Here is a 27,856-nt window from a genome sequence, read left to right on the forward strand (position 1 = left end):
GTAATGATCTTGATTAGATAAACCCTGATGTGCATCAAACATCACTGACGTTGAGACTGCACAGTCGGCCACCCGAATTTATCGCCTGACCTCCTGCCGTCGTTTTTAATATTTGTCTGGTTGAAGAAGAAGAAATGAAATACTTACTCCACTATCAACATCACATCACATCATTATTTTGTATGAAAAACCCAACTATTAGCTGGTTCTCCACGGAAAGTTCAAATTCAATATATACAGGGTTTCTATAAATGATTATAGGGGCGAAGTAGGTCATGAACACGTACCGCCTTTCAGATCTGAACTGCACTAAATGCCCAAGGACGCATGACAAAGACCACACACATCTGTATAAAAAATAAAACCAAATTATTACAATAAAAAGTAACAATTTTTTGCGGTTGAACATCACAGTAAATGTCGAAAATGTTGTTCAAGGCACACGTTCACTCTCTTTTTAATTTCAAAACTAATCCTTTCGTAAATGTCAATTGTTCAATTTCATGTTGCAACAGGAACTCCTGACTGCTGAGGAAATTTTGTCAAAAATGTTTGCGGATTCTGCTCAAGTCGTCTCAAATCAACTTCCTCAGATACTGAAGGTCTTCCACGAGATTTCTCTTAGTTGACACTGCCAGTTCGAACAAATCTATTGATTACATCTCTAATGTGAGTCTTTAACCATATTTCTTGAATTATTAAATCACGGTATTGGGCCGGATATTCTAGCTTAAAACCGGTTACGGAATACACACGCTTTTCGTTCACGAAGTCCCATTGTGATAACAAGACAGCAGAAAAACAAAATTTTCGTACGCAACTTCCAAGAGTTTTGAAAACGACTGTTTTGAGCTTGGATCAACGAGAATTACTGTAATTCACACTTTGAAATCCATGGCCAACTACGCCCTTAGAATCATTTAGAAAAGCCCTGTATTAGATCTTCACATCTTGTAGTACCTTGTTCGTACTTGTTGTGCTTAAAATTAATATACCAATTGAGACTGACAAAACTTGCGATGTCCTCGGAAATCCTATCACTAGTAACAAATTAAGAAATTGTACAGTATTTATCACAGTGTGTAACAAAACTATAGAAAAGAGCTCGAGTGACTGCTACTGTATATGAACGATATTTGTACAGTCACATAGTTATCCAAAATAATTCTACCTTGATACCACGACACCAATTTTCAACTTTCTTAGTTATGTTTAAGGGACCAAGAAGATGCAGCATACCAGTATCAGTATGCATAGAATTTACATTTTTTTGTAGGTGTAATTTTCAGTAAAATTCTACGTACATTCTTTTGCCAACCATACATTCTAAAACAGAGGTGATACAAACAATTATTGAACTTTTATTGGCGTCATAGCACTTTTTGCTTTTCTTCCAATGAACAAGATACTTAATATCGCATACTTGATTGCCATTGCTATGTTTTCTTCTATAAAATTATGGTCTTTTTTACGAGTTACCATATGCATTAAGTTGATGAACATTTCATATCTTACCTCGTTCAAATTTTTCTTCGACATCTTAAATAATTCACTTCTACCATATTCCATTCCACTTTCTTTCTAAATTTACGACCCAGACTATGTTATCATATTTTAAATCTAATTTCAAGAATGCCTTTCCAATTGTTTTTTACTTATGGTTTTCTGCCGTCTTCTCTTTTAGCTTTTAACTCTCTATAGCCATCCCTCTATTTCTTATCAAATGAACATGTATATTCTAACTAGCCAATTTCAAGTTGGATTTGCGATATCGCAAGTCCCGTTGCTAGAAGAAAACAGTTGTTGCAATTCGCGATTGCCATTGTCTATCGTATCTTCTATAGCAACTGGAAGTTGCGATATCGCAAATTCAACTTGTAATTGGCCCGTCATTAACATTTTAAATTGACAAAAATCACTACGTCAGCAGCTCATACTAAAAATATTGTTGAATTCTATACATAACCATACCGTCTACTTCCCACCATCACTCTGAAACAAAAGCTTTTAAATGTAAATGATCTAAAAGAGGCGATAATGTAATAGTTTCTGATGCTATTATTAGTTCATTCCATTTTTTAGAGTTCTTTCACAGGGTAACTGCGTCATTATTGCAGAATATGTGGACAAAATTCTTTCTTCATTTGTACAACGCTCGTTCGTTTTTTAGAAGTTAATTTTCCTTAAATAATGCCTCTATTTTTCAGCTATAGTATAACCTCTATAATCCGAACCCACGATTATCCGAACATCCAGTAATCCGAACAAAAACTCTGCAATCCTAACTGAACTTGAAAACTTGCACCTACTTGCAAAAATGAAGCAAAATTTTCTTTCTGTGCGTGTTGTATTGAATTTTTTGAAGTTTTTAAAAATTGTGATATTCAATGCTCTGAATTAATTATCTAATTCTGGAAAAAAGGTTGAAGTTATCGAAGAAATAAGGCCGGAAGTGACTTCTGCGTATTTAGTTAAATTTCGAAAATCGTCGAAAATGGGTCGAAATTTGCTCGTACTTGCCAAATAACCTACCCTCTAAGGAAATAAAAGGCGGGTGGGCCAGGCTCATTTTGACAAATGACCTACTCTTCTAAGAAAATGTACTAGAACCGCCCACCTACCCTTTATTTTCTTAGAAGAGTGGGTCATCTGCCAAATCAGTCTTATTTTAACAAGTACTAGCCCACCCACCCTTGTTTTCTTAGAGGATATGTTATTTGTAAAAATCGGTCTCATACTTGCGAAGATAAGACTGATTTTCTTTTTTTTGAGTTTTTGATTTTCTTAGAAGAATAAGTCATCTGCCAAAATCAGTCTTATCTTGGCAAGTACTAGCCCCCCGCCCACCCTCCCTTATTTTCTTGGACGATATGTCATTTGCCAAAATCAGCCTTATCTTGACAAGTACTAACCTCGCCCACCCACACTTATTTTCTTAGAGAATATGTCATTTGCAAAAATCAGTCTTATACTTGGCTAGATAAGATTAATTTTGGCAGATGACCTACTCTTCTAAAAAAATAAAGAGTGGGTGGGCGGGGCTAGTACCTTTTCTTAGAAAAGTAGGTCATTTGTCAAAATAACTCTTATTTTGGCAAATACTAGCCTGGCCTACCCGCGTTTTATTTTCTTAAAGGGTAGGTTATTTGGCAAATACTACCACAGTGTAAAATTTCATTTTTGAAAGTTATCTAAAAATTCTGAAAAAATTCGGAGATGTATATATACGAGTATATCCCGACGTGCTGATTCTAAAAATATAGAATTTTTTTAATTTTTAAAAATTGCAGAAGTGACTTATGCGGCCGAAAATCGTCGAGAATGGGTAGAAATTTGCATAAGGGAGGTAATACGAATAGATAATGGGAAATTTTATTTTTGAAAGTCATCTAAAAATTTTGATTAAATTCAGGAATATAGATCCCGACGTGCTGATTCCAAAAATACGAGTATAGCATGGTTATGGTCACGAAGTAATATTTATTTCGAATGTATCTATTATTATCCGTTGTGGCTTAAGAATATGTACTTTATTTCTCTTTAATAAAATTAAAGTTTATTTCTTGAAATTTGTTTTCAGCAGTGTATGATGTTGTTATTTTAGCTTTTTGGGAAATTCGCTGATTCGAACAAATCGCTATTCCGAAGCCATCTTTCCCCAATTAATTCGGATTATCGAGGTTATACTGTATTTTCTTTTAGATCACATGTATCTATTCTATACTTAAAATTTTGGACTTTTACGTGTATAATTCATATAAATTGATGCCAGGATCTGCATATCTGCAACCACACCCTACCGAATCCATTTTTCATGAGTAGCAATGTTTTCACAGAATAATTTAAAAATTCATTACGTAACTTTTGTCTTTATTTGACATTTGACATTTGTCTCAGTGTTCCCTAATGAACAACGGGACTTTATACAAAGGTCAAGGATAGCGTACTCTGAGAGGAATCATTGAGCGTTATTCGAGAATGTTTGGGGAAACTATTAGGAGTTGTCCAGCAGTAATGTCGGTATTTAACCTATATAAGAAGTCCTAACTAACGTAGAAAAACGGAAACTGAAAATGAGTTAACTACCAATTCTGTACTTTCATTCCATTTCTACGTCGATTTAAGTCAAATTCCATGAAATAAATAAATTGGTATAAAGTTATTTAGGTAGAAATTCCCTTGCCTCTCTAGTAAAGTTCAACATATCCATCTTAAAAAAAAAATCTTTTCACGAATATTTCTGTTTTATATTAACCCCTATAAATTAAAATAAAGATACGTATGTAGTATTAAGGTAAAGGTAAGGAAGCATGCTCTGCGCATGTTTCAAGTGAGTTTTTTTGAGTTACACTGCAGAAGTAATTCTAAAAATATATGAATCCATTAATAAATCACAAGTTAAACATTAATAATATTTTGCACATTTTACATCGAATTTGTCCATCAAAATTTGATGGGCGGGGGTAGGAGGATATATTTTTATTAACGATTTACCATGCCTACCTTTTTTACCTTAAACCGTTTGCAAAATTTCAGAACATTAGGTTTTGCAGTTGCAAAATTAAATTGTAAAATGTTGTTATACAATTTTATTTTTTTTTTCCAAAAATGTGAATGTCTGGGGTATAAAACCAAGATGGGTTCATAAACCACGGATTGTGAGATGACATCATCACATAGAAGGGCCCTTGAAAATGCTCGTGAAGCACAACGCAATCAGTTTTACGTGGATATTTTCATCAGTGGTGTTCCAAGCAGGTGGTTAGAAGCGATTTTTTTTATCGTTAAAAAAATTGAGACTTACTCAATTCGATTCCTTAAAGTTGCCAAAGACCTTCGTTAACTTTTGGTAACGTATTTCAAAAACACCCTGTATTATTAATAATAATAATAATATAAGAAATATGTGAAGTTATTATTAATATTAGATAAATGTTTAAGATTCAGATAGCCGTCGACAGTCACATACACTAATAATTAAATTTATGGATGTAGATCCGGATCCAAATTATTTTACAAAACTGAAAATTCCTAGTTCAACCGGATTCAATCCGGATTTTAAAAATATCCAAACCTTGTGAACACCATTATTAGCAAATGACGTAAATCTGGGGGAGTCAGTAGTACACCCTGTTTATGTAAGAGCTCATAAATAAAATAGCCGCTCCTGTAGGACCACAAATCAACAGTGTTGCATTCTATGCCGACAAATGCAATAACGAGGCTTACACAACATCTACATAAGATGTAAGGGGATAGAAAAATGTCATTGCAGAAGCATAGGTGCGGTGGACTAAATTGTTACTGTTTGCTGTTGGACAATATTAAATTTGAAACACATAGGACGACAGACAGCAAATATTCTACTTAAACGAAGTGTAACTTTTTAAATTTGCTTAAGTATAATTTTACTTGACTTTAGTCATGTCTTCATCAATGTGCTAACTTAGTATCTTATTTGGGTAAATATTTGTTTCGAAGAAAAGTTATGATTTTTGGTTATAAAAACAATGATAAATCTATATTTCTGCTTCAAAAGTTTGAAAGTGTTTTCATAGAAAAGGAAAACACTGTGTGAAGTAAGTAATAGCTGGGCAAAAACATATGCAATATATTTTCTATTTTTACTTTAGTTGAACGTTATTATATCTTAAATTGCTGATATTATTATTAACTCCATGACGTAACAAGTAATTAAACACATTATTACTCCAGTTTAAAACTTATGTGTGTTTATAAAAATGTTATTGCGCAAATACTTGAACTAAATTAATTTCATGGTTAACTGAGTTCAGATGTGTTTTAAATTGATAAACAGCAGCGATTTAAAAAATTAAAAATTGTTTGGGTAATTCTGTCCTTTGTGCAACCTAAATTAGAACTGAATGAAAACTCATTTTCCATGTAACTAGAAAAAAAATTGGTCGAAAGTTATTTCGACAGAACTTCCCTCGATTCTGTTTTCACCTTCTCTACTAATAAATTGACTGATTCATGATTTTTTTTGGTCACCCTGTATAAGCAAATCTAAAAAATATTAATGCAATGATAAGTTACAAGGTTAGTCTGATCATATTTTACACATTTTCGAAAAAATTTATCATGTAACGAATGTTTGAAATTATCCAATTTCAAATGCTTCGTAGATATTTGGCTGATCTTGTCAATTTTGTATTAAAATGTGTCTCCTCAAACTTTAAACACATAGAACTAAAAACTGTAAGTCGTAACCCCGAAGAGACAAACATATGTCAAATTTGTAAGTCGTATAGCGCCCAATACCGCTTAGGAATACCACATTAAACTGCAACCATTTGTTGCACATTCTGTAATAGGTTATACGGTTATACTAGTGTCGACACATTTTAAACAAAGTTGATTTAACAGGACACTGGAAAATTTAGTGCTTTTAGAGTGGCTCCACCAAATGTAATTTGTCTTAAATAAGTACATCTGAAATATTGGCTTATTACTGCGAAGGCTCCTTTTAGCACACAACAAAGGAAAAGGTGTGCTTTTATGGACCAAGTGTGTTTAACTCTAAAAGAAAATATATCAATCGATGGATTCTTTTGAATGAAACTCATTCCTTTATTATATTGCTACAAAAGTGGTCAGCGTAACTTCATAAATTTTTCAAAAGAAATTTCAACCCTTTTACTTCCCGAGCGTAAGCTAAGGAAGTTTGTAATCGAGTTCATCGGGTGATTGGCTACTTTCATCTTTTTTCGACGTTTCAAGACGCCTAGAGTACGAAAAATTTTTTTGTGCAATATTTTCACGATATCTATTCAACGATATCTCGCTTATGTACCTCATGGCCGAGTGGGTTAGGTGATGGATTTTCAGACTTATTACAGTCAGTGGTGTTACCTATATTTTTACTACTTACAGGGATTATCATAAAATCATTGAAATTTTGCAAAATCAAATTTTATTTCATTTTTCAGAAAAACTGGATTTGTTCGATTATGGCGAACAATTAGTTAGCGGAAACTATTGTCCTCCTTCGTATTTAAGAAAGTCTGTAATTGGGTGCCATTTACCTAAATCTACGGATAAAGTAGTCATGTAAAAATAGTCTGTCGATTATTAGAAATAATGATGCATAAAAAGCTTACACATTCGAAAGGTTGGTACTTTTACAGAAAAATAATATATTTATTTGTTTTTGACTTACCACCAGATTATAGGTTGTTTTACTTATCGTATTTCCAAGGTCTGTTAAGTTAGTGCGATACTTTGAAAAGTTGTATCATCGGCATAGAGATAGTATACGTATACACATAATGTTTTAAATGTAAATCCTTGTTCAGCTTTGTTTTATTTAACGATTTTTATTACATTTTCAAATCCCTTGCTGATTTAGCCCTAAACCCTCATTTTTAGTCTTTACTGCTCTCCTGGTATATTCTCCCTTCCTCGAATATAACACAGTTAAGTATTCTTGTTATGTAGTTTGTGGTGTGTATTCCTAGCCAGCTTCTTTAATTTCTTCCTTTAGATTCGGTACAATCTTTAGTTGAGTGTATGGTTCAAAAAGGTTCACTTCTTTACTCTACTTCGTTTTTCAATAGTAAAAATAATGACCTTCCTACCTAGAAAGTAGTAAACATATTTTTAGTCTCAAAATTGTAGTGCATTTTGAATATTACATGATTACATTAAGCTAATGAAATCTGAAAAACGTTATCAAAGAGTAATATGATTTTCGAGTTACCGGAAATTATACCAATTTGTTAGGAAAAAGTCGATGCAAGATTTGCAATTATAAATCCTTAGACCGTTAGATATATGTCTAACACACCTACTATTTAAATAGCCATTGGTTTTTATCGGTCACATTTAAACAGTTTATCAAAAAGTAATCATCCAGTTATCTGTATCTTTTTTTTTCTTCGTCCCACTCCACCCAATCCCCAAATTAATTCGAATATCTCCGCAGTAAGTTAGCAAACGTAAAGTGTGTGGGCAGCCATAGTGACGTACTCTCGAAAAACTGGTCACTCCTATTAGTTACTAGACAATCGCTCACATAACCACGGAAGAAGTGTAGTCGGCACGAACTGGTCCAATGCTGTAGCAAAAATATTCACGTTGTATGTTTTTTTAAAATTTTTTGTACTAAAACTATACAAAACCCTCCACCACCAAAACCCAAAAGAAGCATACTGACTCGATAGGGACTCCCTTACGCAGTTAATTATAATTAATAATTACTTACTTCATGCTATGAAGGACGAAACCTACAGTGTTTCTTTGTGGTGTGTTAGAAAATATGATCCACAGATTGTGTGTGTAAATATAAGGCAATACCTACTGCTTGCCCCAAAAATATATCTGACAGTGCAAAATTTAGTTCAAAATTTTGGAGCAGTGGTTTGAAAAGAGCACTGAATTGGTGTTATGTAGGTACACGAAAAGTTTATAGAGGATTTGAGCTTCTACAACACTGTATATCCACGTGGCGTCTCCAGAATTGTAAACATTTATTTGATGAAAAAATTTATTTTTAACTCCAGTTAAAAAAAATTGAAATCTGAGACAATTTTTAACTCATTCAAAGCTTAACAATGAATCTTGGGAGCTTAGAGAATATTTTAATAGGCCCAGTGTCGGATTGAGGACATAGGGGTCCACCAGGAAATTTTCACATTGGTGTTTTGAAAAAATGATGTTGTTTTTGGAATTTTGATAACGCCACCAAGAAAAACAAAGCTGGTAAAAAAATTGTGGAAAGTTATTTTGACAGAACTTCCCTCGCCATTGACGCATAGTTTGACGCATTGTGATAACTGTTCACCTCGATAAAGTGGCGTAATTAACATCTCCGCAGCCCCTGCATCTGTAAATGTGAAATATGTTAAAATTAGATAACAGAAAAAATGTAGACATTTTCAATTTATCAGTATATGCTTAACTTCGACTGTTTATGTTTATACTTCGACCGAATTCGACTATTAGCACGTTCAGATTACAAGCATCACCGGTTAACAGAAAATGAAAGTTGGTTGATTTCGTGTCCTCAACGCAAAGGAAAGTACTAATTGATTAACTAATACCCAATTTTTCCCCAAAACACTAAAAAATATGAAGAAATTCGGCAAAAATGTAAGACGACGGATAAATTTTAATTAAGGATTTACCATGTTTCAAGTAATCTTAAAATATTTGCATGATTTCACAGGATTCGGTTTTTGCAATTTCAAAGTTAAATTGTAAAATATTGTTATACAGTGTTGACTTTTTTTCGAAAAATCTGGATGCAAAAGGTAAAAATTCAACACGGATGCATAAATCACACTTGTCGGAATATGTTATTTTATAAAATTTATAAAAGATTTGTTCCGCAGAATTCTAAAATCACGTCATAATTTTTTGCAAAGGCTTTAAACGAACATTTTTTTTCCTTTCCTTCCTTACAACCTTAAAACGTTTACAATATTTCAATGCATTCGCTTTCGCAATTTTAAAGTTAAATTGTAAAATACAATTTTGCATTTTCTTTAAAAAACTCGATGTCAAGGGTAAAGACTCAACAGGGATTAAACTGCAAATGTCATGCATAACCTCATTTGTAGTTCAAAAATTCGATTTTTTGACATTTACATTTTAATCAAAGATATGAGAAATATTTCCATGGCCAACTCTAATCTGAAAACTTTTTGATCACCCGTTACATAAAATGGGTAAGTTGTATAAAATTTAAGAAACATTGTTATGCAAAAGTATAAAATGACATTTCTTTAGGGCATAAACGAAAAAATTTTGATTAACAATTTACTTAAAAAGCTTACACATTTTCAGAGTATTCGATTTTACAATTTCAGAGTTAAATTGTAAAATATTGTTGTACAATTTTTATTTTTTTCCCCCAAAAATCTGGATGTCTAGGGTGAAAACTTGACACGGATTCATGAATCACACATGTAGGAATATCCTATAGAATTAAATATATACAATACCATAAAAAGGGGCAATTTAGTAGTAAGTAAAATGGCATGTTTCACCTCACATTTCGTTTTCTAATGTAATATAAGGTGCACTATCATTTTTTTTTTAAGAAAACAGGCCAATTTGGACGTTAAAGTGTTTTTTTGTAAAAATCTCAAAGTGAGTGGTTTTTATACATATATGTAAAAAATGCATCAAAAACTGTAAGACAAAAATTGACTTTTTTATTTTATAAAAAAGAAATAAAAAAACTTCAACGTCAAAATTGGTGGCTGTTTGTTTAAAAAAATGATACAGTGTGTACCTTAAAATAGATGAAAAAACATGTAAAATATAGCTTAAATAGATGAATAAAAAAATGTAGGGTGCAACACACCATTTTACTTTCTAGTGATTTCAGTTTAGAAATTCATCTAAAACGTCCGATAATAATCCAATCAGATGAGAATTGGATTTGAAATAACAAACAATGCTTTTGGAACCACAAAAATGTATGATTGTTTTAGAGGGGCATAAACAAAAAAATCTGATTAACGATTTACCATGCTTACGAAAACCTCAAAAACGTTTGCAAAATTTCAATTTTGCAGTTTCAAAGTTAAATTGCAAGATGTTCAACAGGGGTTCATAAACCACATGTGAAAGAGTATCTTATTTTATAAAATTTAAATAGTATTTACTACTGTAAATTTTGGAGATGACGTCAACAAATTGTTGGTAGGGATGATTAGCCAAAATTTGATTAGCGTTTTATCATATACAGGATACTCGTAATAAACATGTAAAATTTTAGATGACAAACAGACAGACCGACAAACGGAAACTGGAGACCTATTGTTTCGTACTGAAGGTAAAGAGCTGCTCTTATTTAATATTTATATACTCGGTGTTATTGAAAGGTACGTACAACAAAATTGACAGTTCTTCGCGAAGTCTAAGAAGTCTAAACAAACTTATTTTGTGTTATCAAAATTATAAGGGGAAAATTAGCCCTAATCCAACCTTTTAAGACGCTAGTGAAGGATAAATAGGTAAAATTAATTTATTTTAGTAAATCCTAGCAGCTGCAACAATAAAACTTTTAATGTCAAGACTAAATGTTGCTATAGAAACGAGAGAACACTTTTACCTCAACTTTTTTTAACTTTTAGCACCCATACTTCGAGACCAATTGCCGATTTTATTTTGTACGCACCTTTCAATAACACGCTGTATATAGTTTTTTATGCGTCTATGACATTTTTACGAATATGTTATTAACTTTCTAGAGGGCGAATAAACAAATTTTAATCATTGTACTGCAGTAGGTAAATCCATATTAGTCTCTAGCTACAATTTCCGAAAAGTTTGATTCGTACTGCAAAATCTGCTTTCAAAATTTTATTTATGATTTTATATATAATATTTGACTATTTTTAAAGCATGGCGGGTCCATTTAGAAAATCTCAAACAAATAATTGTTATCTCAACAACACCAAAAATTTCACCCCATTATCGATCCATTTCAAAAACTATGCTGTCATCATTAAAAACCATTTAATTTAGTTGGGTTAACAGTTAATGTTTAAATTTTTCGGTGATGTATGGATAATAACGTGTTTAAGCTAATTTAACTTTATTTTTATAGTACCTATTTATTATATAAAATATTTAAAGTAAGTCATTTCATGAAGGTAAACTAGGTAAGGTATACAAAATACAGATATCTGGTTTGTTTACCATATTATATTTTAAGTAATTTCCAGGAATTCTACATGACTTGTCCTCTACGGCATTTTACATATTGAATAATACAATAACAATTTCGTACTTTTTTACAAAAACGTGTAGGTGTTGAGCAGAATATTACTCATACGAGATACCATATGTATTGCAAAAGTTAGAATGGGACAATGGGGGTCAGTATTTTTTTGCTCAAAGAAATTACGTATCCAGAATAAATTCCGATTTACGACTTATTATTGAGCCTATAATAGCACATATTTAAAGGCAACAACTGTATAGAAATGAAGTGAAGTACAATGTTTGAAACGATGCTTCCAATGCAGTGTAATGTGTGTTGCATACTTGCTTTTGAGTAAATTCCGTAAAAAATATATTTTTATAAGAACAAACGACTTTAATACAAAAGTTTGTTCCCTGAAAGTTAGTGTAACAGTTAATTAATTATTCTTGTAGTTGTGAGCAATCCGTTTATGCATTTTATTACATTCGATAAAAAAATATATCAGTTACCTATATGCTTACACGTACAGAATTTTTTACAACAATAAATTTTAAATCATAATAATATAATGATCGAGAAAACATCGTCTGCGGCATTAAGATTGTTGGACAAATGGATTACCTCTCACTCTTTACAATTTCTTTTTTTTTTTGTTGTAACTTTATTTATAAGTGGTAAGATCCTAAGATCCTTCTTGAACATTTTGTGGAATTTCGCTATAGTCACGATTTTATTTTTCTACAAATACCCCTTTAGGTACGAAAGTGTTTTTTTTGACTTGTATGAATCTAATGTTTTCGCCATGTAATCATTTAATTTTGTCTTCCAAGCGAATCGACGTCGTTATCAAAGAAATAATCCTCCTCCAGCCGCCTATATCGTTTTATTTCCTTAGTCATACTCCAGCCTGTCCTCTAGATAGTTATAACCCGTCCGCAGTAAGTTAGCAAACGTGAAAGTGTGTGAGCAGCCGTAGAGTGACGTCTTCTCCGTAGGCTCGTCACTGTTATTACTCGAGATCGCTAACGTGACCATGGAGGATGTTAACGACGCGAACCAGTCCGATTCCTAGCTAGTTCCGCGCCGCACGTGTGCTTAAAAACGCTACTTTTCCTCCGAAATTACCCAAACCCTCCACCGCGAAGCCGCAAATAGAGCATGGTGACTCCATGGTGACTCCTCCGTTACGTAATTAAATTAGTGATGTGGTGTCGCGCCACCGAAATTGCCGCTCAGTTGGGTGCCGACAGCGTTTCTTTGCCGTCTGCTGGGTCGATGGTCCAAGGCCGGTGGTAGAGAAGCTGCCCTGTCCATCTGCGGCAGTTCTTTCTTACCTGTGCACGCGATGGTGGCGACCCAACTCTCACTCTCCCATCAGTCCCATCGCAAACTCTAGTGTCGAGTAACTCCTAGTGGTGACCGTGCAAATGCTCATAACGCAGTGATAACACGTAAGTAAGTACTATTACTCGACGTCGCCGGCGTCCCGACGCAGTCGCGCAACCCTGTTTATGCACCACGTCCCGGCTATACAGTTAGGAGAACAATGCACTTGGGTGCATTCGGCCCGTTAGGTAGTCGTAAAAATGCACCTTTTAATTACTGCAGAACGGTTGCACCGCTGAGGTACCTCTCGAGCTGAATTTTAAATGTCAGTCGTGTCGGTCGAAGAGCAGTGAATGTGTTTGCATTGCTAAATCAGATGAATGATCCGCCAAGGTTACCTGATTTAAGACCCCTTGAATTAGTTTGGTACGGTTTTTAAAAGTGAGCTTTGTTGGCCGGTTGTGGTAGTTTGATATTATTTGCATTTCAAATGCGTTGTTTGTTTAGGTGGGTTTTTATGTTTCCGTCCACGTGTTGTAAATTAGGAGTAATTTTATGTTTTTTTGTTTTTCAATTTTTGTTTGTTGTTTTTATTGCTTTACGTTTATTACTGATAATTTTTAGTTCCGTCGATTAGAACAAACGTAATTTATATAATTACAGAAAAGTACAAATTACGTCGCACAGTCGTACTTGGGTTTGCTGTGAGTATTTTAAGTCTGCAGGTGTTTTATAATCCCGTGCGTTTCAAATTATGCGCAATTTTAAATACGTATTTTTTATAGCCACGAAATTCAATTACATATCCTAATTATTAATTAATATTGTTGTAACTACGTCGAGACAATTTTAATTTAAACACATGTTGTAGTGTGACAGAAAAAGTCATTCAGATGTTTTTGTAGTGATTATATATAACATGAGATCAACAAGAATCGTCCTTTAGTTGGCACTGGGTCTATAGATGTCTTTCTCGTTCCCATTGGAAGTAGTAGATGATGAGAAAGACAGCTTGCTCCACCAACACCAATTGAGAACGTTTTTGGTTAATCGCATCTATTAATAAAATTTAAATAATTTGGCATTTCAAATTTTTTAATCGTCATACGAATTACATGAATTTGAAAGTGTTAGTAAGTTTGCAAAAGAGTAAATTAATATACACTATTACAGTTAAAATTTACGTCCGTTTTTAATAAAACGAAAATTTGAGTTTCTGTTTAGCGAAAACTCTTACTATAAAACCAGTTGTACCAATTAGACTTAATTTTTATTGCGGAACAAAAAGGAAGTATTGGGACCAATTTAATGTTTTATGTATTTTTCTTTTTTACTTTTTGAGCGTAAGCTACTTGCCACTTTTTTCAATTAACATAATTTGGGTGTTATTCTGTATCTGTATATGTTAGAAACCGATTTTATCAGATCTGTTTGAAATTCTAAACACTGTTTTCGTTTTTACTGAAATTTACTCGTTCACTTCAGATACTACGAGACTAGAGAATTCATAAAAAGTAAGAAGCAGGTGGATGGAATATAATTACATGTGGTTAGTATTTCTTGTAATGTTAACATGCGCAACGTTCAAACGTACGGTGGAATCAATTTCTAATTTTAAATTTATTGAAATCAATGAACTCTTCGCTTAAGGTAACACAGAATTTATTTTACAACTTGTACACATTCTAATGAAAAAATTCCACTGATAAACTACATCGAGCAAAATATCAGCTTTAATAAATGTCATCGGATGCACTTGTGTGTAAAAGTATGCTAACGTAATCATTTGTCATTAGAAAGAAATTCCGTATGCTTTATTCCTAAAACTAGTAAATAAAACCGCATACCGTGCAAAAGCATTATACGAGCATGAACTTGAAAATAATTTATCAGGGAGTTATTCACTATACATTCCTTTTTGCATTCTGTTTAAATAATTGTTATTACAATAACATACAATATGTACATAAATTAATTCGGATTATTTTCCTAGTAAATTCATGTAATAAACGTTGCGATGAAAATTACGAAGTTCTTAATTTAGCACTCACTTATTCTTGTCATTTTTAGTATTATGTATTGTATTGCATTTGACGAACGGCTAATTTCATGTTTTCTAGACGTTTGAATCTCCTAAAGTAGAAAATAGTAGGCCTTTTCTTGATTTTCGAGCTCAAATTTCAGGAACTTTACATGAACATGTTTTAAGTTTCATGTTGTGAAAAGAAATCTGTACACATATTAACACTAAAAGGTAAAATGTAAGCCCGCCCACCCGCCCTATCTCAATTGTAATTATTTTTTTTTTATTCGCCGTGAACCAAAGGAGCTTAACTGCAAAATACTTATTTCTCTACAAGGAATTAAAATCATGTTTTTGAGTATCGTGTTGTTCCAAGAATACTATGTATATTAAAAAAACAAAATTAAAACCCCGCCCACCCACCCCGTCTCAATTGTGACCATCTTTTTTCTTCTTAGAAACTTAAAACACGTTTAAAATGCTAAAATTTTGTAAGGAAATATGGATTTTGCAATTAGCCTCCGCTCCTAGGTCTGCCAACGAATGAAAACTTCATTACTATTTAGATCAGATTAAGATCTTTAGCTTTAATTTTTTTTTAGTATGCATAGTATTCTTTGAATAAGATGATACTCAAAAACATGTCTTACATAGTAATTTCTAGTAGAGAAATAATAACAATTTTGCAGCAATTAAGTTCCTCTCCTTTGAATCTCGACGATTAAAAAAAAACGTCACAATTGAGACGGGTGGGTGGGCGGGGTTTTAATTTTTTTTATATGGTACATTTTTGTAATAATTAACTTAAATTCTCCACTTTTCTTGTACAACCCTTTCACATATATACGGCAAAAGTTGAACATCAACGTTACTATCAACGGCAACTTGGCAACGGAGTTTATAAATGACAATTTTCAGATCTAAAAGTAACGTCAACGGGAACTTCAACGTCTTATTTTGAGCCTCCCTCAGTTTAGCTTAGCTTTTAAATTTTACATGTATAAAATTTCTATAATAGAAATTTAGTTATTTGAATTTAGCATCAGTAAAAACCGATCTACTCGTATTTTATCTCACTTTAGCACTGCAGAATTTTGTTTTAATTTTGGACATGAAGATTGTGTTCAAATCTAAATGGTCTCTCGGTTGATGTATAAACCGTCGAAATACTTTTATATTATCCGTTTCACTGTATTTACTGTTATTAATGCGGGTTTGTTACTTAGCGCTACATTGCTAGAGATGCTCCACTTAGAACTATCATAACGATGAACTAAGAAATTGTGGCTTCGGTAATTTAAACACTTTATTAACGCAATTTCCGAGGTGACTTCTTGTCACGTTTGAAATACTTATAAATCTTCTATTTTCAAAATGTTTTACTGCAAACCACTAAACCACAAATTACTTTATTTATTACCTTACACAGTGGCTTACCTATCAAGGTGTTTTGCTTAATTAATTTTACTGGGGACGTTGTAAAATGTGGTTTAAAACGGTCTAACTAAGGTTAATTGATAATGCGTTTATTTGATATCTTTGTAAAAAAGGGCTAACTTGTGTCTACCCAGTTTGTTCACCAGTGTGCATAATAAAATACAATAATAAAATAAAAAAGATATGTCAACAGTACAAGAACACATAATACACAATGTTTATTACAAGTGAGTTCAAAATTAGATCACTTTGATGCTAGTTCTCATATTCCTTGCAGAGTGATAGTGAGAACTGATAAAATGGCTCTACTAATAAATTTTGCTGTACTGTGCTGGTATCCTGGTGTTACGTAAATAAAGGCTATTAAAATTGTTAAAAAAGAATACCAAATCAGAAGATTCTTCTAAGTATCTTCCTTTCCCAAATTTCCACTCTTTGTTTAATTTTATTTATCATAATCCATGTCTCGCACGCGTATGTTAGGGGTGGTCTCACTATGGTTTTATATATTCTTAGTTTTGTTTGCCTTGATATTTCTTTACTTTTCATAATTTTTCTTAATCCTCCTGCACAGTTTTTACTTTTAGCAATTCTCAGTTCTATTTCTTTGTCTTCTTGGCATTTGTTGGTTATCGAAACACCCAAGTACATAAACATTTCTACTTTTTCAAATTCTACTTTTATTCCTTCTTGTCTGTGTATTTGTAGGTTGTTTTTGTTTCTACTCCCACAGTTCTATATATTTTGTTTTTTCTATATTAAATTCTAAAACTATCTCTTCTGCTTGTCTCATTCGCTTTGCTGTTATCCTTTCCAATTCCTTTCTGTTTCTAGCTAGTAGGACTAAATCGTCTGCGTAGGCTAGACATTGATGGCTTCTATTGAATAGTAGACCCTTCCTGTTTATATCACTTTTCCTTATAACATTCTCTAGAACCAGATTGAATAGAGTTGTTGACATCGGATCACCTTGTCTGAGTCCTTGTTTAACATTAAAACTGTCGCTAGTTTTTACTTTTACTCTGCTTTGCATTTTTCATCTAACCATTCTTTCCTTTCTCTTGCTTTTGTATTACTCACATGTCTTTTTGTCGCTTCTGTTACTATTCGTTCTATATTGTTCCATTTGGTAAAACTTATTTTGGCAAATGACATAAACTCTGAGAAAATAGGGGGCGGGTGGTCGGGGCTAGTACTTGTTCAGATAAGACTGATTTTTGCAGACGCCATACCCTCTGAGAAAATGGGGGCGGGCGGGTGGGGCTATTACTTGTTAAGATAAGACTGATTTTGGCAAATGCCATACTCTCTGAGAAAATGGAGGGGCTAGTACTTGCAAAGGTAAAACTTATTTTGGCAAATGGCATAAACGCTGAGAAAATAGGTGGGCGGAGCTAGCACTTGCTAAGATAAGACTGATTTTGCCTCCATTAAACTTGTAACAACTTCTTAAATTTAAAGGTTTTAAATTGCATATTTACCTAGAAACTAGTTAAATTCCTAAATCTAATTGGATATTTATTTTTTAACAATTCAGTCATTAATTTTTCTGATACAACCCGTATAAGCAAATTTAAAAAATATTAATTATGTATTAAAAATAACTCACAAGTATCATCACATTTTGCACATTTAAGATATATTCAGCAATATTTTGAGGTGACGTCACCAATTTTTTGGGGGGATGAGCAAATACATTTTGATCAAAAGTTTACCATGCTTATGATAACTTTAAAACATCTCCATGATTTATTTCAAAAAATTCGGTTTTTCAGTTCCTGATTAAATCAATAAAATAAATTGACACATTCATTAATTTTTTTGAGCCACCTGTATAAGCAAATCTAAAAGATATTAATGCGTCGATAAATCACAAGTAAAAACTCATCACATTTTGACATTTCGGGTAGATTTATGAATTTAACTCGTTACTATGGAAATTTGCAATTTAACACCTTTAAATTTCACAAGTTTTTACAAAATTACCAGGGGCGAAATCAGTTTTATCGTAACAAACAGTAGTCCCGTCCATTCGCCCCCTATTTTCCCAGAGGATATGTCATTTGCCGAAATAAGTCTTATCTTAGCAAGTACTAGCCAGTAAAAATGTGTTTGAAAGAGTTTGAAAGATTCTTAGGAAAAAAGCATTGTTTTGTTTTTCTGTACGAATCGTTTATCCGACCTGTTGGAATTATTATATCTGGTTCTTTTTACAAAGCGAACTTTATTTAACCCAGTAGGGAATTAAAATCTAAAGCGAATGTGTAGCACAGAATTTGTAAGGAAACCATGATACATAATTTTGAGGTTTTAGGTATTCCTGTTTGGAAAGAATTTGAAAGAGCTTTGGAGCCTCTAGTGTCTTTTCTAATAATAATTTAATTAAATTTCTTAGAGGATACGTCATTTGCTAAAATCAGTCATATTTTAGCAGGTACTAGTCCCACCCACTTGCCGTCTCTTTTTTTAGAACGAATCTCATTTGCCAGAATCAGCTTTATCTTAGCAGGTACTAGCCCCACCCACCCACCCTCTGTTTTCTTAGAAGGTATGTGATTTGCCAAAATTAGCTTTACATTAGCAGATAGTAGCCCCGCCCACCCACCCTCTCTTTTCTTAGAGGATATGTTATTTGCCAAAATCGGTCTTAAACTCAAACTTAAGAAAAGACAGGGTGGGTGGGCGGGGCTAGTATCTGCTAAGATAAAACTGATTTTGGCAAATGATATATACCCTCTAACAAAAGAGAGGGTGGGTGGGTGAGGCTAGTACCTTCTAAGATAAAACTAATTTTGACAGATGCCATAACCTCTAAGAAAAGAGAGGGTGGGTGGGTGGGGTTATAATAACTTTTAAGATAAAACTGATCTGGCAAATCACATACCCTCTAAGAAAAGAGAAGGCGGGTGGGTGGGGCCAGTAGCTGCTAGTCCCTCCCTTCTCATAGTATTTTGTGTTTGAAAGAGTTTGAAAGATTGTTAGGAAAAAAGTATTGTTTTGTTTTTCTGTAGGAATCGTTGCGAGTTTCGCACAGAATTTGTTCGGAAGCCATGATACATAAGTTCTTCAAATATTATCTTAACGATTTTGAGGTGTATTTTTCTGTGAATTGCATTTTGCTTTCCTCTGGATAATAAGACTCGAATTTGGTTGATATTCGTGGTATTCCCTTATTAGTTATCATCTACAAATATCACTATGGTTTTGAAATTTGCTTTAAAATTTTACTCAACAAGAAGAAAGAAAAACAACTTTGGTAAATGTTTTGTGTAATTTGTAAAAAACAATCTCTTTCCACATCTTTTGGTGTGACACGTATATTACTTGTACTCATTTTAATAGGGAAATATAAAAACTCCGAGTTTTTTTCAGTTTTCAACCTATTATAAGACCGTAAAAATCTCGAAAAATATAACTTTCGAACAAATTAGTTTTATCAAATAAAATTTAACTATATGTATAGTACAGTAATAGTACATACAATGTCAATACTGTAAGAATATATTTCAGCGGACACTTATTTAGCAAAACTTAAGTTAATTACTAAAGAATTCGCTGGTTCATTTTTTTCTTTTGAAATATCTTGCTTTTCGAGGTTTCTTTCTATGTCTGCTTCATATTTTGTTGTGATTTCCTGGGCTTGCAATTCTTCTGTATTATACCTTGCTTCGTGATTCCTTCTGTGTTCTTTGTCTTCCAGTTTTGCTCTTACCAAAAAGTGGTCTGAATCTGTGTCGTCCCCTCGACAGGTTTTCACTGATGTTATTAACCTAGAATGTTTTTCTTGGATCAGTACGTCATCAGTCTGGTTTGTTTCTTGTCTTCCTGGAATGATCCATGTTCCCTTGTGTATATCTTTTCGTTGAAATTGCGTACTTACTATTTTCATATTTCTTTCTAGAGCCAATTCGATTAATCTTAGACCATTGCTGTTTGATTCTTCATGCTTGCTGTGTTTTCCTACTATTTCTTTATGTATTTCTTCTCTCCCTACTTTTGCATTTGCGTTTCCCATTATAATTATGATATCGCTTTTTGGTATTTTTTCGATAACTCTGTCCATTTCTTCATAGAATACATCCTTTACATCATCTTCTTTTGCTTCTGTCGGTGCATGTATATTTAGAACAAATAGATTTTGGTTTTGTCCTTTTACCCTTATCCCAGAGATCCTATCTAATATCTCCATAGAATTATTATATTTCTTTTAAGTCTCTGCCCCACTATAAAACCTGTCCCCAACTGTCTGGTTGTGCTTCCACTTTTAAACAGATTATACTTGTCAATTTCTTCTGTTCCGCTACCTGCTAGATGTGTTTCTTGCAAAGCTGTTAATTCTGTTTTAGGTATATCTTTTAATTTCCTTAATAAGATTTTTGATAGCTCCTTCTTCATAAATACCCCTTACATTCCATGTTCCTACGAGTATAATATTTTGTTTTTGTTGCATTCTTCTATTCTTTATTTCCCTTCTTTTCTTTTTTGCTTGTTATTCATTGCCGTATTCATTGCCTGATCCATTTCCTTTGTTGCTGACTTTAGTGTTTCCATTCTTTTTTTTTTATATTAAGCTGCTTCGTTTTTATCGGGTTTTCTTTTTACATGTCCCATTTCCACTCTTAAGTTCCTATCAATAGTTTTTTCTAGCTTATTTTAGTGACTTGCCCGTTTCCTTTTTCTTTTTTTGCTCTTATTATAATTTCCTTTTGTATTTCTCTATATTTTTTCGATAAATCATCTTGAGTAAAAATATCTTCCCTTCTTTTCGTACTTAATTTGTTTTTGTTCTGTATTTTACCTCTTCTCGGTCATCAGTATCTATTTTTAGTCCTTGTAACACCACGTTGTTTTTTCTTTTCTCATTTTCCAATCGTTCTAGACCGTTTTCAAATCCATTTATAGTTTTCTTGATTTTTCTATTTTCTTCTCCTAGTTTCTTAATTTCCGCTCTAAGCTCTTGCATTTCTTCCCTGTATTCTCTTTGTTCCTTTCTAATTTTTTTAATTTCAGAAATTTGAATTTTGAATTGGTAATAAGCCTGTTTTATATCTTCATATTTAACTCGTCAATCAAATTGTGTTCCCTCATCTCAAAAGGGCACGAATCGCCACTGTTATTATTTATTACTCCGTTCATTTTTGAAACGATTTTTCTAGGGTACACAGTTCTTTTATTTCAAACCAACACTGACAGAATTTTTGGCATTTTGTTTAATTGAAGACCATTTTCAGTGGGTTTAAATTTGTTTAACTACCAATTTGCAAAAGACAAATATGCAATATAATATTGTTACAGATAACAAACGAACAGACATTGTCACAATTTAATATAATTATTTAGTATTAATCATTACTTTATGCAAACATCCACTGAGTATGGAATCAACGAAATATTAATAACAGTATTGATAATAATAGTCATAATAGCTCTCCACAAACCACGTCGACCACCAAAGCTATCGGTCGCTAATACGCTGAATATTAAAATTAGGGTCACTGATTGTTTAAATAAAAATTAAAACGATTCGAATTCGAACCGCAACAAATAGTGCAAATTCTCTCCATAAATTATGCAAATTTGCTTTGTGTTTTAACTGCACCCCCAGGGGTTTTCGTGTAAATTCAGGTCCTCAAAACGTGATCGAAAAACCCACTTCTGTTTAATCCATTAACGCTTAATTTTCGGTTTTAATAAATTAAAACGATCTAATCGTTTCTTGGTACATAGTATTAAAGTTAAAAATATGGTATGTTCCGTTAAATAGCGCCTAGAAACTGGAACGCTCCCAAAATTTTTATGCTTAGCGAGTACCATGACGCCATTACCGACAATTACCATTACCTAGTTGTGTATGTTTACCATGTAGTGACTAACAAGTCGTCGGATGCGACGTGATTGCTGTTTTCGATAAGTATGTAGAAGTAAATAGTGAAACACGCAGTTAATTAAGTTGGAAAATGGATAATTAAAACTAAAAATTGCTTGTAATAATGCGTTTAGGCAGTTTTGAAGACCGGATCGTTCGGCTGGAACGAACTTCTCAAGGACCACGAGGACAATGCTGAAACATGCAAACAACAAATTTTAAACTAACGTTAATTACCGAGTTGTTAAATGACATTTAATACCAGTTCGTTAAAAATTCCAATGAGGATTGGATATGTCTCGTTTTATCGCTAGTCGATATTAATTGGCACTTATCGGTATACGGGTTTACATGTCAAAAGTTCACGGTCTTTCTTAATCTCAAGGAAGTCGAGAACGTTGTAGGCCACACAATTCGTCGACAATACAATATGCACTAACTTATTTAGAATTAATGATGTAATTATGTATCTGAGTGAATTGTATGCAAAACACTTCATTGTTATCTTATCCGGAGATTCGGTTCAATATGCAACGTTTATTTTGCGAAGTAACGTGTCCTAAGGGATTCAATATGGCAGCCACTCTACTTTCATGTATACAAGTTATAAAATTGCTACTTCATGTTACCCTTAAGTTTTGGGTTAGATTAAAAATATTAAACTTGAATTTTGAATTAAGCACCGTAAAACTGGTAGTTGGAGCGTGAAACAAAATCGCCGCAGTCATACATTTTTTTGGTTGCATTCAGTTTATGCTTAGTTACAAACATGCCATTAAAGTAGTTAAACGGGGACATTAAAAATTAATATCGTATATTTAAGAAAACGCTAAAGATATCAAAGCTTGTGTGGTTAAATGCAACCACAACTCGCATTCTCACGTTTCATTGTAAATTTAAGAAAGCGATTACTAATTCAACGAATAAAACATCCTACTTTTACGAGGGTTGCCTACTAAATTCTGCAAATATGTTTCGTTATATTTTGTTTATTTTCTTGAATCAAAGCAGTTATTTGCTTTATCAACAGAATTGTTTCGTTCTTTTTCGACTGAGACACCAGATTATTTTTACACTTTTTTTCTGTTCTGGATTCATTCCACTTGCGTGACAAAAGCCACGCATTCCCACACTACAGGTTGAATTTATACTTTGGTGAAAATTGACTTATCCCAAGATACTGTAAAGTATACTAATAAAATTTTGCAACTTTAAAGTTAACAACCGCGAGCAATAAACAATAGATTATTATAAACCCATTGAGGTCCCCAAATGTTTACCAGGAACGTGTTCGTTGTATTACATGTTAATAAAGTAGTCATCTGTGGATAGAACGCGTCATAATGTAGGATCAACAAGTATCCTTACGAGAATCGTTGTTGTTGAAATGACAACAATGAGGTTATAAAATTTAATTAGTACACAAAGGTACTTTACGTACAAAAAATGACAATAATCTCAAATCTATCTACAAAATTTCAACAGGTTGACAATTTTCCAAAATGTTGAAACATATTTTTTTTCTAGAATTTGGTACATCAAATAAAGTTGTGTTTTACGACGTCTCTCAGTGCTCATACGACCCACGAAAACCAGACATATGAACATCTTGACATTGAAATTTTTAGCTATATTTATTTTATGAAAACAGAAAATTGTAAAAAATCTAACAACTTTATCACCAACAATGTTTCATTTATTGTAGATACATGACCTTAAATTAAACAGTGCTATAGAGTTCAGATAATAAGTCACCAGAAAATTAAGACTTTATCAAACAACTTTTTTTCTACCATATTAAAGTATAGTTAAAATAACTAATAATAATTGTACGCTTTGTGAGACTTTTTTAAATAAAAGTAGGTACCTTTCGCTTGACGACACATACGTAAATTAGGGACTAAAATCAAAGCGTTCGGCAAACCGACCGAATAAGCTTTGTTCAATTCATAAACACGCTAACACTTTGAGCCTGTGTTAGCGAACGCTATATTTAAATCTGACGATCCATATTCATTTCGTTAACTTCCTAGTTTTCCATTAAGATTTATTGGAGAAAAATTTAGCTAGCTTTAAATACAATAAAGTGTTAATTATAAAACATAAAAATTGGTCTAAGGTTATTTAGACAGAACTGCCCTCACCTTTAATGTACAGTCGAACAACTACAATTTCTTCGAAAAATTATAAAATTTAATTTTGCAAATTTTATTTTTTAACCCCTGTAATTGCAAATAAAGTTATCTCTGGACTATTACAATATAGATAAAGAAGCAATGGCATAAATAACACCCCCTTATCCCTTGCGCCGCAAATTCCAAGGGGCCGCGCTCCGCGTAACTGCAGACAATGTGAAATAAATAACCAACGGGAAAAAGTGTACACAGTTTAACTTCGATTGTTTATGTTTATACTTAGAAAGAATTCGATAATATGCATTTATGTCAAAAGAAAATGAAATTTGATTTGAACGGATCATTTTCCTGTGATCATTAATTTTTTTATTGATCAAAATGGTCAAAGTGTAAAAAAATTGGTCTAAGGAGTTTAGACAGTACTTTCCTCGCTGTTTAAAAACGTGACGACTGCATACCTATTATGTTTTTTCGTATTACATTTTTGTAGGGGGATTTTAAAATAAATTGAGTATTAATTTTCTCAATGTTGTCATTATTTGGCATTGACATTTTTGTCATTTTTTTTGTGATTGCTATGATTGCTTATTAAAAAAAAATAAATTGCACGAAGTCGTATCTGGAGTGTATAATATGTTGCCTATGCAAAAATTGTCAGGCGTCTACAGATAAAATGAACACCCTGTATAGTGCTTGCAATTTAAGACAAATAGCCATTACTGTACGTCGATAAGAAAAACAACTTTATAGTGTTTATATATACATCGGAAGAATGTCACGTAGAAATTAGTTTGATTTGAATGAGTTCGTCCTCTCAAAACAGAGAATCAAAACTATAAACTAGTAATTAACAAGTCGACAAAAAGTTCTGAATATCATTATTATAATTTTTATTAAATAAAGACGTTTGTATTTTCACATTTTCGGGAAAGTGGGGTGACTCGTTCTTAATTTGATCAATAAAAAATATGAATGAACAAGTAAAAACTCATCATATTTTCCACATTTTAGGTAAAATTCGGCAAAATTTTGAGATAACGTCATCAATTTTTGGGGGAAATAAACAGATTTATTTCGATTAACAATTTACCATGCTTACAATGACTGTAAAACGTCTGCAGGATTTCAAAGTATTCAGTTTTGCAATTCTTGATTTAATCAATAAAATAAATTGACTCGTCGTTAATTTTTTTTCAGACACCCCGTATAAGCAAATCTAAAAAATATTAATGCAGTGATAGATCACAACTATAGACACATCATTCTTTACACATTTAAGACAGCACATTTTTTTCAGCGAAAGTTTGAAGTGACGTCATCAATTTTTTGGAGGGGATAAGTAATTATATTGTGATTAAAATTTTATCATCCTTATCATAACTGTAAACCATCTGTAAGATTTCAAAGCATTCGGTTTTGCAGATTCTAAATTAAATGTCAAAATGTTTTTTCCTAATTTTGATTTGTTTTCCAAAAATCTGGACGTTTCGGGTAAAATCTCAATTCGGAGTCATAAACTACATGTGTAAGACTATGTTATTTGATACAATTTAAAACTCATTTACTATGTACAATTTTGAAGTGACGTCATCACATTAGTGGTGGGGATGATTAGAGAAATTTTGGTTAGCGTTTTACCATCTAGAGGATATACTTAATATAAATACAAAATTTGACAACAATCGGCGTAGTACTTTCGGAGATTGTTTGTCTAATAAAAATCCGGAACGGCAGACAGACGGACAGACGGAAACGGGAGACCTATTTCTTCGTCCTGTAGGGGTCATGATAGGTTGAGAAAATGCAAAAGTAGAGAGTCGGCCGACGGACTCGATTACAATACTTCCTTTGCTTACGCTCGGGAAGTAAAAAATGGGCTAAACAGTGTCAGTGGTATAAGTGGCTTATGCCTAAACTAAAGATTCACACTCTCATTTCAAAAGTGTGCATTTTAACACTCGGTACATGAAATAACTACAAATATTAGAATACAGATGTATTTATTTCTAAGTACATGCTACCATCATTCCTTAATTAATGATTCTTTATAATTACAGTAAAGTTATTATTCGTAGCTGTACTCCTCTAAATTCCTGAATATTTCTTTTTCTTATCTTGCATAGCCATAGCCATGGAAATCTAGAAGACATATCTTAATAAATGAAACTATTAACAAAATAACAATAATCAGTCAAAAATAAATTTGATACTATGAGACACTATTTTGCGACAGTTTTTTTTTTAACAAATTGGTATTAAAAATTGTGCATACTTTTTTCTATTATGGTGTGTTTTAAAACTACTTACCAACAGGCTGCCCACTAGCGCTGCGTACACAATAACGATGACTTTCATTTTGACGGAGATCAACACTTTTTGAAAAATACCTAGTCCAAAGCTCCTTATATAGGTGGTGACTCATAACCTTGTAGCTACCCAACCCTAACAGAGAATATATCTACATGAATTTTACTTTTATCAGTTGATTTTGATGAAAATTCCAGAATATATAAATACCCGTTAAACATTGTAAAGCAAAATTAACGTTGCACCCGTACACTTATACTTATACATATGTGATGTTTTCCATACTTTAACTGTCAAATTATGTAATTTTATATCTTTTTTCCAAATTTTACTCCTTAATTGTCATACTTTGACTTTCAAATTATTGTTTCTTTATATATTTTTTCCAAAATTTTACTCCTTAAAGAATATATAACTGATAAACTGTGATTAATGGCTGTTTCATTACAAATGTTTCTGTAACGTTCATTTAACTTTGAAATGCAAACAAATGTAAAAAAGAATAGGCACTAAATAATTTTAATGTAGAATATTTTGAGATGACGTTATTAAATTGTTGGTGGGGACGATTCGTCAAATTATGGTTAGCGTCTTACTATCTACAATCTACTAATATGCATACAAAATTGAGTAACAATCGTTCCAGTAGTTTCGGAGATTATCTGACAAATAAGAATGGATATAGACGGAAACAGGATACCTACACTCGAGTAGCAAACATTTGTCTAAAGTTATTTATATAGTGCGTCCCTTGGTCTTAAACTTGATAACATTTAAAATATGAAAAAGTAGGGCTCCCATTTTCGTCTGTCTGTCACCTGTCGTCGCTTTTATTAGAAAAATTTCCATGTGCATTCTACGTACCTGTCCTGTACTTGGTGACATCAGGAAAGAATACATGAAATTCAACATTCGGGGTCACATGATATTCAAAATGCTCCTATAAATAAAAATATATAAATGGTATATTGAGTTTTATTACAGGCACAGGATTCTTTTAGCACTCGACAAAAAAAATCCATATCTACCGGACAGAAATTTAGATATTGTTACGTTGATCGATGAATAAAATCGGCGTGAGT

The 27,856-nt window shown here is 32.6% G+C and overlaps 1 protein-coding gene and 1 long non-coding RNA gene across 8 annotated transcripts in view; one reads left to right on the top strand and one right to left on the bottom strand.

The window, feature by feature from the left end:
• Positions 1 to 27,856, top strand: part of LOC135136556 (probable beta-hexosaminidase fdl) — a 105,237-nt gene that overhangs the window by 4,883 nt on the left and 72,498 nt on the right. The window contains exon 1 of one of the 7 annotated variants that reach the window (XM_064065900.1): positions 12,599 to 13,135. The exons of 3 other annotated variants lie outside the window; for them this stretch is intronic. The gene's annotated coding sequence lies outside the window, so the exon portion shown is untranslated. Of the gene's footprint in view, positions 1 to 12,598; positions 13,136 to 13,490; positions 13,514 to 27,856 lie in introns of those variants that run through there. 3 more of the 7 variants (XM_064065899.1, XM_064065906.1, XM_064065905.1) reach the window with 3 other exon arrangements.
• Positions 26,451 to 26,848, bottom strand: LOC135136299 (uncharacterized). The gene is made up of 2 exons (XR_010281687.1): positions 26,775 to 26,848; positions 26,451 to 26,606 (listed from the first exon to the last, which is right to left on the bottom strand). It is a non-coding gene; the product is annotated as an uncharacterized LOC135136299 (long non-coding RNA).

Source organism: Zophobas morio, unplaced genomic scaffold (genome assembly GCF_036711695.1).
Source record: "Zophobas morio isolate AGI-343-1 ecotype UQ-CSIRO unplaced genomic scaffold, CSIRO_AGI_Zmor_V1 ptg000026l, whole genome shotgun sequence".
NCBI lineage: Eukaryota > Metazoa > Arthropoda > Insecta > Coleoptera > Tenebrionidae > Zophobas > Zophobas morio.